The following is a 10,382-nucleotide window of genomic DNA, read 5'->3' on the forward strand; positions in this document are numbered from 1 at the left end:
TTAAGCCAAATGGTGACCTGCGCAATATGCAATGACTTTAGATGGTTAAATGCAAGAACAGTTAAAGATGCACATCCATTGCCTCATCAGTCAGACACCCTCGCAGCACTTGGGGGGAATGTTTTTTTTTCTACAATGGATCTCACATCGGGGTTTTACAATGTCAGACTCCACGAGGACGACAAAAAATACACGGCATTCTCCTCCCAATTTGGCCTTCATGAATATAACAGGATGCCTGACAAATAGTCCTGCTACTTTTATGCGAATGATGGTGTCCATTTTTGGCGTTGAGAACTTCACAAGTTTGTTGTGTTATCTGGATGACCTTATGGTCTATGCCCCATCCGAACAGGTGGCTCTTGAACGTCTGCAGATGGTTTTCTCACCACTTTCTGCCAACAACCTGAAGCTCTCACATAAGAAATGCCACTTTCTTCAGCGGTCTGTGAAGTTCCTGGGACACATCATATGTGGTGAGGGTGTGAAAACAGACCCAAGTAAAGTGCAGGCTATAGACAATGTGCAGGAAGCAGACCTGATGGAGTCTGACGGGGTGACACCATGTGCAAGGAAAATCAGATCATTCCTTGGGATGGTTCTCTACTACCACCATTTTATCGAGCGGGCTCTGCAAAAGCTAAGCCACTGTTTGATCTTGTGGCTGAACCAGCTGTGCTACGCAAAAGAGGTAGAGGCCATAAGACTAAATTTAAAAGGGGCCACGTGAAGCTGTCTCCAGCTGACTGGACTGATGAGTGCAGGGAAGCATTAAAGGCCCTAAAACATGAAGTTGTGCATAGTGTCACATTAGCCCATCCAGATTTTACTGCGCCCTTTCTCCTTGCAGTTGATGCTTCCTTTGACGGCCCTGGAGCCGTCCTCTCACAGTTGCCCCCTGATGGTAGCATCGCCAGACCAGTGGCATTCGCCAGTAAGACCCTGTCACACTCTCAGCTAAACTATCCAGCGCATCGTTTGGAGTTTCTTGCTCTGAAGTGGTGGTCTGTGACAAGTTTAGCCATTGGCTGAAAGGGAGCCACTTCACAGTGTGGACGGACAATAACCCGCTGACATACATCTTAACCAATCTTAGGTTAAGATGCATGTGAGCAACGATGGGTTTCAAAGCTTGCAGCATACAGTTTTGAACTGAAGTATGTCCCTGGCACCAAAAATGTTGTCGCGGATGCATTGAGTAGAGAGCCAGTCGTGCATAGGCCACAGGCTAGTCACTGAACCTTATGCTGCCCTATTGAACCAAATGCACGGTCTGGTGTTTCGGTATGTTTCGGTCTGCTGCAAACTGCCAGTTGGTCGTGGATCAGTCTGAGGAGGAAGCTACCACTATCCTAGGTAACCCTCAGGGTTGTCTCTCGTCACAGGATGTTTCTGCTGTGTTGGCTGCACATGACACTGGTGGTATCAGCCATGTGAGAGGTGGGATCTGATATCCCTCAGGTCCCAACTATTTGCCCGTCCTCCCTGTACACTGAGAAGTGAACTCGCTAATCTGCAAGGAACAAGATCAGGTTTTGGGCAGTTTCCTTTTATGTCCGGTGTCACAAGAGGCCCACCAGGCATGAACGTGCTGGCGAGTCCCGTGGTGTAATGAAATTACTCAGACATTGGTCCAGACTCTTGATTAAAGATGGTATGTTGTATAAGGTGAAGAAAGACAGGAACGTGACGATTTACCAGTTTGTTGTCCCAGACACTCTGAAGACTGAAGTTCTCCGAGGCATCCATGATACGGCGGGTCATCAGGGCCAAGTCCGCACCCTGTCTCTTGCAAGGCAGAGATTCTTTTGGACAGGGATAGAGCGTGACATCATCAATCATGTGAAAAGCTGTTTTCGTTGTGTGGTTGGGAAAACCCCGGAGCCGAATGACCGTGCCACACTGGAGAGCATTTGTACCACTGAACCGATGGAGCTAGTCTGCATCGACTTCTGGACTGCTGAACAGACTGACAAGAAGTGCGTTGATGTTTTGGTTGTCACAGACCATTTTTCCAAATTAGCGCATGCATTCCCTTGTAAGAATCAGTCTGCCAAGCAGGTTGCTCGCCGCCTGTGGAATGACTTTTTCTGTGTGTACGGCTTTCCCAGACGTATACACTCTGATCAAGTCATTAAGGAGCTCCTGGACATGGCTGGCATCCAGAAATCACAGACCACTCCTTACCACCCAATGGGGAAAGGTATTGTCGAGCGATACAACAGGACCTTGGGGAACATGATACGGGCTTTGCCCCCTCAATCCAAAGCCAGGTGGCCGCAAATGCTTCAGATGTTGTTGTGAATGCAGGTATGTGACAGTGCCACACTGTTTAGAGAATTCACATTGTTTCATGTACAGCTTTAAAATATATTTCTATATTCCTTTCATTTGGGAAATTTAACATGCAATGTTAATGGTGTTGAAGTTTTTCTATTTTGGTTGTATAAATTTACCACTGTACGATCACACTGCAAGTGGAAATGTAATCCTCAGAATAATGGAGGATTCCTGCGAGATTTTGTGCTGATTGCCTACGACATTAAAAAGAGCATTCTAACCATTGCCTTTTTGTTGTGAATGCAGACCAGAGAAGACACTACACAGAGGTCACACTTGTACCTTTAATAAAAACTCATAATTGTTATAAACTTAGAAGTAGGTTTGCAGGCGACTCTGCACCTTAAATGTAAATGTAACACAAGAGGCCAATGGCCCAGTGGATGCAGAGTGGGGGTCTCAGTGTTTGCAATATGTTAACTCTGTTTTCTATTTTGTGTAGAGGAATTTGGTGTAGCTTGGGTGAGGAGATTACTTTTATGACCGGCAGGAAGTCACGTACACAGAGACACACACCCCAGTGTTTTGACTTTTACACTCACACACCCACATGCACACTCACTCACGTGCACTCACGGGTACGCGCATACAGTCAAACACGTGCACTCACAGGGGTACGCGCACACAAAGGCACTCACGTGCTTTGTGCATACACACACAGACACAGAGTTTGCAGCACACCATGGGGGTTTATGATAGGGTCGCTTTTACAAAACGGTGTTCACAGACAGGAGTGAAGATCTGCAGAGGGACACCGGCCTTGTACGTCTTCCCTTCTAGAAGATGCATGCTTAACTGAAGATGAATGAAAATGAATAAAGGTTTTGTGAAATGACTACTGAGTCCGGTGCCGTCTCTGGATGCCCGAGGAATAAAAAAGAACCGGGGTGAAACTGATTTCGCAACAGTATGATTCTTCTCACTTTTAATATAAAAAGAATGCACCCTCAGCCACGCACACAAACTGGACAATATCATGCAGTTATATAGTCAGCACTTTACACTTATACAGCAGCAATACACAATAAACAGACAACCCAGGTACATACAGACACAAACACCGTGATCCCTAGGGGGGTTTTCTGGCATTCTACGCCCGGGTCCAACCCTTATGCCCCCTTTTGCTGGTACCAGACTGTTTCTACACAATTTCGACAACTTTGCAAGCGTCCAACGCCAAGGTCTAACCTTTTTCTGACCAATTAAGTTCCAAAATGTGACTGGCCCGATTTCTACACAACCTCTGAAAACTTGTACTTCTTAGAAGTCTAACTTCCGTCCTAAATTAATTTAAATAAATTTAAAAACACCACTGGGGACTAAACAACAGTTTACTGATGTCCAGGCCTAGCCTTCTGACCCAAAGGGACTTAAATCCTTGAAACAAATGACCAATTATCTACATCGACTTTAAAATTCACCCCAACATTAACAGCAATCAATTTTAATCAGATATTTCCCCAGACTTTACTTTTATTGTCACAAATTTCCCGAAATCACCATGGACATTTACCAGAAATCTACTAAACTGATTTTATAATTTAGATTAATTTCACCACTACTGAGTCAATTTAACGGTGAAGATCATCAACTCGGCGAACGGATAATTTAGAATTTCTCCAATATGCACACTTTGCTTTTTGAGGTGGTGCTTACCTTTAAATTTTTTTTAGACCGGTCCTCTGTTCTCCTCATTTCAGATCCCACCTTGGGTCACATTTGTTCTCTCCGTTGCAAAGGGGAACCGGGCGGAAACACCAAATATTAAACCCGATTCTTTCATCCCCAGTATTGAACAGAGAAAACCCGACACAGTGTGGTCAAAGCGTGGTCATCTTTATTCTACATTTCCAGAAAAGGATCACCAACAGGTCTAAAACATTACAAGCCAAATGCGTATATATAGTTCTCTTATAGTCACACATAGTCACACATAGTTTCGATTTAAACAACTCTGCAGTGCACTCTGCCTAGTTTCACTTTTCTGTCTGCAACGGCTTCCTGTTCTCTGCACAAAGCGTGCAGAGTTTCCTGTCTTAGATGGTACTCTGTGACCTTTCACACACCAATTAAAGTCGCGTTTTACTATACTGGCGTCTATAAAACAATATAAATAGAAAATAAGCACTAAGAATATTTTGAATATTGGAATAATATTTATTCCATAACACCATCCACCTAAACCCAACTCTGACTTTTCAACTGTTTTTTCTGAATTTCTCGCTGAAAGCCTACTCTTATCTCCAAATATACTACTGCTGGGTGAGTTTAACATCCACATGGACAAAACAACAAATTCTGCGGCTGAACATAATTAAACACACAGGAAGCGAACACAAAAACAAGAAATGTGAACAGGTGAATAAACTGAACATGAAGCAACTGAAAGTACTGGGTGAACACCCAGGAACCCTGATAGCCTTTTTCAGACCATAAATTCGTTTTATTCAGCGTTAGTCTTCCACTATACAAAAATGAACAAAACCGCTCAATTTCTTTTAGAAATATTAGGGGCATTGATCTATCAACGCTTTCCCATGGCATTAATAATTTACCTACCATTGAAGCCAACCTCTTAGATACCTTGGCTCCACAAAAAAATGAACAGTTTCTTTGTCTCGCTTTGCCCCATGGTATTCATCTGAACTTTGCCAACTTAAAGCTACTGGAAACCGCCTGGAAAACAGGACTTACGACTCATAAGGACACGTATCTCAGTCATATACAACATTATAAAGAAGCTATTCATCATGCTAAATCTGCCTACTACACCTCTGTTATTGAATCCGCTGAAGGAAACACTTGCACTTTGTTCTCTACATTACATAATATTGTTAAACCCCCAGATACCTTTGCCAAACATACACACCGCCTTCGTCCCTCACTCACTCCTAAAAGTACCGCCATACCTGCCAATGATCTTGTAACATTTTGTTTAAATTGCTGTAATTCTCTTCTCTATGATCTACCTCATAAATCCCTCCAAAAATTGCAGTTAGTTCAAAATACAGCTCCTCATATTATTTATTATTTGCACAACTTCATAAACATAGCTATAACTTTTGATAGAAGAGTCAGACACACATATTAATGGCTTTATCAAGTTATTCACATAATGAAACCCTATACTTTGTTTCGGGCAAATTCCCCATTCAAATGCATGTTATAAGAAATTATAAGAAACGCACTGTCTTGACGAAATAAAATGTTTTTATACAACTTCATATAAATAGCTGTAACTTTTGATAGAAGACTCAGACACATATTTATGGCTTTATCTTATAGAATTCAATATCCCCGTTTTTTCGTTTTATCCCCGAAAAGCACTGGCCGTGGTGTAATGTTGATGGAATCAGCAAGCAAAGTAGGCCCTGGTGAAATGTGGACTGTATCAGCTAGCAACAAAGGCCCTGGTGGATGGTATATGGATGGTATTGGTCAGCACCACACACCCTGGTGTAATGTGGATGGCATCAACGAGCAGCAGAGGCCCTGGTGGGGTGAAGATGGCCTCACAGGAAGCACTGTCCCTGGTGTAATGTGTATGGTAGAAGCCGGGCATCACAGTCCCTGGTGTAATGTGGATGGCCGTCAGACAGCAGCACAGGCCCTGGTGAAATGTGGATGGTATTGGACAGCACCACAGGCCCTGGTGTAATGTGAATGTCCTCAGTCAACACCACTGGCCCTTCTGTAATGTGGATGGAATCAGCCAGCAACACAAGCCCTGGTGAAATGTGGATGGTATCATCGAGTAGCACAGGCCCTGGTGTAATGTGGATGGTATCACCCAGCAGCACAGGCCCTGGTGTGGTGAAGATGGCCTCACAGGTTGCACTGGCCCTGGTCAAATGTGGATGGCATCAGCAACTAGCAGAGGCCCTTGTGTATTGTGGATGGCCTCAGCCAGCAATACAGGCCCTGGTGTAATGTGGATGGCCTCATCTAAAAACACAGGTGTGGGACTCATGTAATGGGTGGACACAGATGGAAGTGTTGTAATAGATATTGCCGAATATTGTAATATGAACATTGGTAGGAAAATACTGAGTAAATGAGTACTTTGTTAACACGTGTTCAGTAGTTATGTGTAAAAGGGTCCTGTGTGTTCTACTGCACGGATCAGAACAGAACGTCACAACAAGACGAGCGTTAATAAAATTAATTACAGAATCTATGGACAAGGTTATTAATGATGAAGAGCATGATGTTGCACTCTACTATCTAAAGAAAATGTTAGAAAGTGAAAGAGCTCGCCACAGGGAACTCAGGAAACAAGGGAAGAAGTTGATTTAGCAGAGAGATACGCACAGCTCCAGAGAAACAGCGAAGCACTGCAGGAAGAAATTAGGAGGCTGAATGAAAGGGTGGAGAGGACACCACCAAGTCAGCCAACCACCCCACAAAATGTGTTTCCTGTCGCAGCCAACCGCCTTTCGGAAGTGACGATAAGGAGGGAATTCAAGATCTGTGGTCAAATTGGGGAGAAGGGCCAAAAGGACAGACTCTCCTACACAAACCTGATGCATCAGATTGACAGAGGTCTGAACAAAGGACACACTGAAGCGGAGGATAGAGGCTGTGGTGAAGTCTGTCAGGCCAGGTTTGAGTCTTAGAGACATGCTTGAGATAAAACGTGACCTCACCCTCCCCCAATTGATGGCCATATTAAAGGGGCATTTTAAAGAAAACTAGAAAAATTTGCATTTCCTGCGAAAATGCAGTGTGGATGCTTTAAAGCTGAAGCTGTCTGCAAAAACTAGCTGAAAAAGCTGAAAAGTTGCAGAAATTGTAAAAACTTTGCAGAAGCAAAGGAACTTTGCTAAAAAGTAATAACTTAGCAGAACTGCAATATCTTAGAGGAAACATAATACTTGGCAGAAATACAATAGCATAACAGAACTTGCCAGAAATATTGTAACTTACCAGAAACATGATAACTTCTCAAATATACAAGAATTTAGGAGAAATAGTATAAGATAACAGAAAGAATATATTTAGCCAAAAATACTTAAACATTACAGAAACACTATGATTTAGAAAAATAGTACAACATAGCAGAAATACTGTGATTTACCAGAGACACTGTGATGAACTATGAATATTGTAATTTTAAATTAATACTTTGTTTTAGCACAAATACTCTGGTTTAGCACAAATATTATAACATAGCAGAAATACAATTATATAGCAGAAATGCTATATTTAGAAAGAAAAATATAATATAGTAGAAATACTATGATTTAGCAGAAATACTGTAATCAGCACATATACTGTAACATGACAGAAATTCCTCCACTTAGTAGTAATACTATAACATAACACAAATGTTATGATTTGGTACAAAAAACATGATTTGGCAAAAATACTATGATTTAGCAGAAATACTATGATTGAGCAGAAGTACTAAGATGTAGTAAAAGTACTTTGATTTAACAGAAATACAATTATGGTGGAGTAATACTTTAAAATGGGAGAAACATACACAGAGCCTAAAGGGAACAGTATTTGTGCCATGGAGTGTTAACAAGAATGTGAGGTCCATATTAGAAAAGCTGGTAAAATCATAAAAAAGTTTGCAGAATTGTAATAAATGATGAATATGAATTACTGATCTGTGATAGTGTATTAATTTGTAGGGAAAAAAACATGTTGACCAATGTGGGATTGAGGTCGTGGACCTTTTGGTTAAAGACCCGTGTCATTACCAACTGCGCCACTGGGAAAGAGAGCGGGCGCCTGGAAGACAGGGTCATGAGCAGTCAGAATTAGATCGCGGTGAGAGGCGCGCTGAGTTACAAAACGTCGTGTAACTCAAAAACTAGGTGGACTAGAAACATAATTCTTGTACTGGGTGAATCAGCGGACTTTGGTGTACTTTGACTGCGATTTTTATTGCTCTTTGTACAACCGTTGCTGAGATATGACGAGAGAAGAAACGGCAGACCTCAGATATGATTGGCTGGCTGGGAAGCCGTGCAGGCCCTGATATGTAAATTTCAGGGCTAAGTGTCTCAGTCCTCACAGAGGATTGGCTGCCTGGGGACCTGGCAGTAATATATAGAAATAGTATGATTAAGCAGAAATACTATAAAAAGCAGAAATACTATAATTTTACAGAAATACTATAATTTAGCACAAATACTATATTGTCACGGGGGTGTGGGGAAGGAGGACCCAGGCGCAGTGCTCTGTGTATAAACAGTGCGTTTATTTACAGTGTGTGGAAATAACAACAAATTCCCGTGCTTTCCCCAGACTCCCGTGTTGTGTCTTCTCCCACTGCTTGTGCTCTCCGCTCCCGTGTCTCAGCACTCCCCGTGCTGGCTGCTGTCTGGCACTCCACCCCTCTCCTCTGGACACAATAGAAGCAGCCGTCAGGACACATACAATCGCGGGCATATACACACACACTAACCAAGCACAACTGGATGACTGACGTGGAGTCTCACGCAATGATCCCGCGTCGGTGGGAGCTCCAAGACTCTCTTAAGTAGCCAGAACCAAAACAAGCAAAAACAACAAACAACAAACCCTCCCAGGTCACAGTCCCAAAGTCAGACCGCGCATCCCGCAGCGGCGCATCCCGCTCGCCGATCTCCCCCGGCTGCGGCGCGGGCTCCTCCCGCTCGCCGAGGTCCCCCGGCTGCGGCGCGGGCTCCACTCGCTCGCCGAGCTCCGGCGCGGGCTCCACCTGCTCGCCGAGCTCCGGCGCGGGCTCCACCTGCTCGCCGAGCAGCGGCGCTGGCTTCTCCTGCTCGCCGAGCAGCGGCGCGGGCTCCTTTGGCAGCGGCGCTGGCTTCTCCTGCTCGCCGGGCAGCGGCGCTGGCTCCACCGGCTCGCTGAGCTCCTCCGGCAGCAGCGCTGGCTCCACCGGCTCGCTGAGCTCCTCCGGCAGCGGCGCTGGCTCCACCGGCTCGCCGAGCAACTGCTCGGGCATGCGAGCTCCACTGGCTCGCCGAGCTTCTGCTCGGGCAGTGCGAGCTCCACCGGCTCGCCGAGCTCCTGCTCGGGCAGTGCGAGCTCCTCCTGCTCGCCGAGCTCCTGCTCGGGCAGTGCGAGCTCCTCCGGCTCGCCAAGCTCCTGCTCGGGCAGGGCAGGTCCGGGTGGCGACGTAGCAGCCGGTGAAGAAGATGGCAGAAGGGTGACTGCAGGCGGTGAGATGACGGCGGTGCCACAGCTGCAGATGTTGAAGCAGCGAGTGGTGTGGAGACCTCTGACCGAGGTGATGTTACCTGCGCTGTCGGCTCGTCCACTGCAGACACAAAACCAGATGGGGAGGGAAATGGAAAATTGTCTGTACTACTCACCACAGCCGACTCTTGAGAAGTTCGTGGATTAGGCTGCGGTGAGGAAAGCCGGTGGAGCGAACGTCGTTTCCGTGTAGACGTCGGGGCCGGCATCTCAGGCTGTGAATCCACCAGCGGTCCGGGCCGGTGAGCAGCCTGAGGAGGAGAGTGGAGGTGGAGGGTGGAAAGCAGGAAGTCCAGGACAACTGGATTGAGGGAGTCCACCAGCCAGGGGAATTTAACAAGTGTCTCCACATATGTACAAGCATAGAGCAAACGGGGAAGCAACACCAAAAATATATAGTAATACATATAACTAGTCCATAACTGCTCAGGGATCCTGGGTTGCTCAGACCCAGAACCCTGACATATATTAAGCACAAATCCTATAAAAAGCAGAAATACTATAATTTAGCAGAAATACTATATTAAGCACAAATCCTATATTAAGCACAATTCGTATAAAAAGCAGAAATACTATAAAAAGCAGAAATACTATAATTTAGCAGAAACACTATAAAAAGCAGAAATAGTATAATGTAGCAGAAATACTATAATTTAGCAGAAATACTATATTAAGCACAAATCCTATATTAAGCACAATTCGTATAAAAAGCAGAAATACTATAAAAAGCAGAAATACTATAATTTAGCAGAAACACTATAAAAAGCAGAAATAGTATAATGTAGCAGAAATACTATAATTTAGCAGAATTACTATATTAACCAGAAATACTATAAAAAGCAGAAATA

General features: G+C 44.4%; 1 pseudogene; it reads left to right on the top strand.

The window, feature by feature from the left end:
* Nucleotides 1-5,915: 5,915 nt before the first annotated feature.
* On the top strand, nucleotides 5,916-7,817 carry LOC146513324 (uncharacterized; annotated as a pseudogene).
* The last annotated feature ends 2,565 nt before the right edge of the window (nucleotides 7,818-10,382 follow it).

Source organism: Neolamprologus multifasciatus, chromosome 8 (assembly GCF_963576455.1).
Source record: "Neolamprologus multifasciatus chromosome 8, fNeoMul1.2, whole genome shotgun sequence".
NCBI classification, from domain to species: Eukaryota; Metazoa; Chordata; class Actinopteri; order Cichliformes; family Cichlidae; genus Neolamprologus; species Neolamprologus multifasciatus.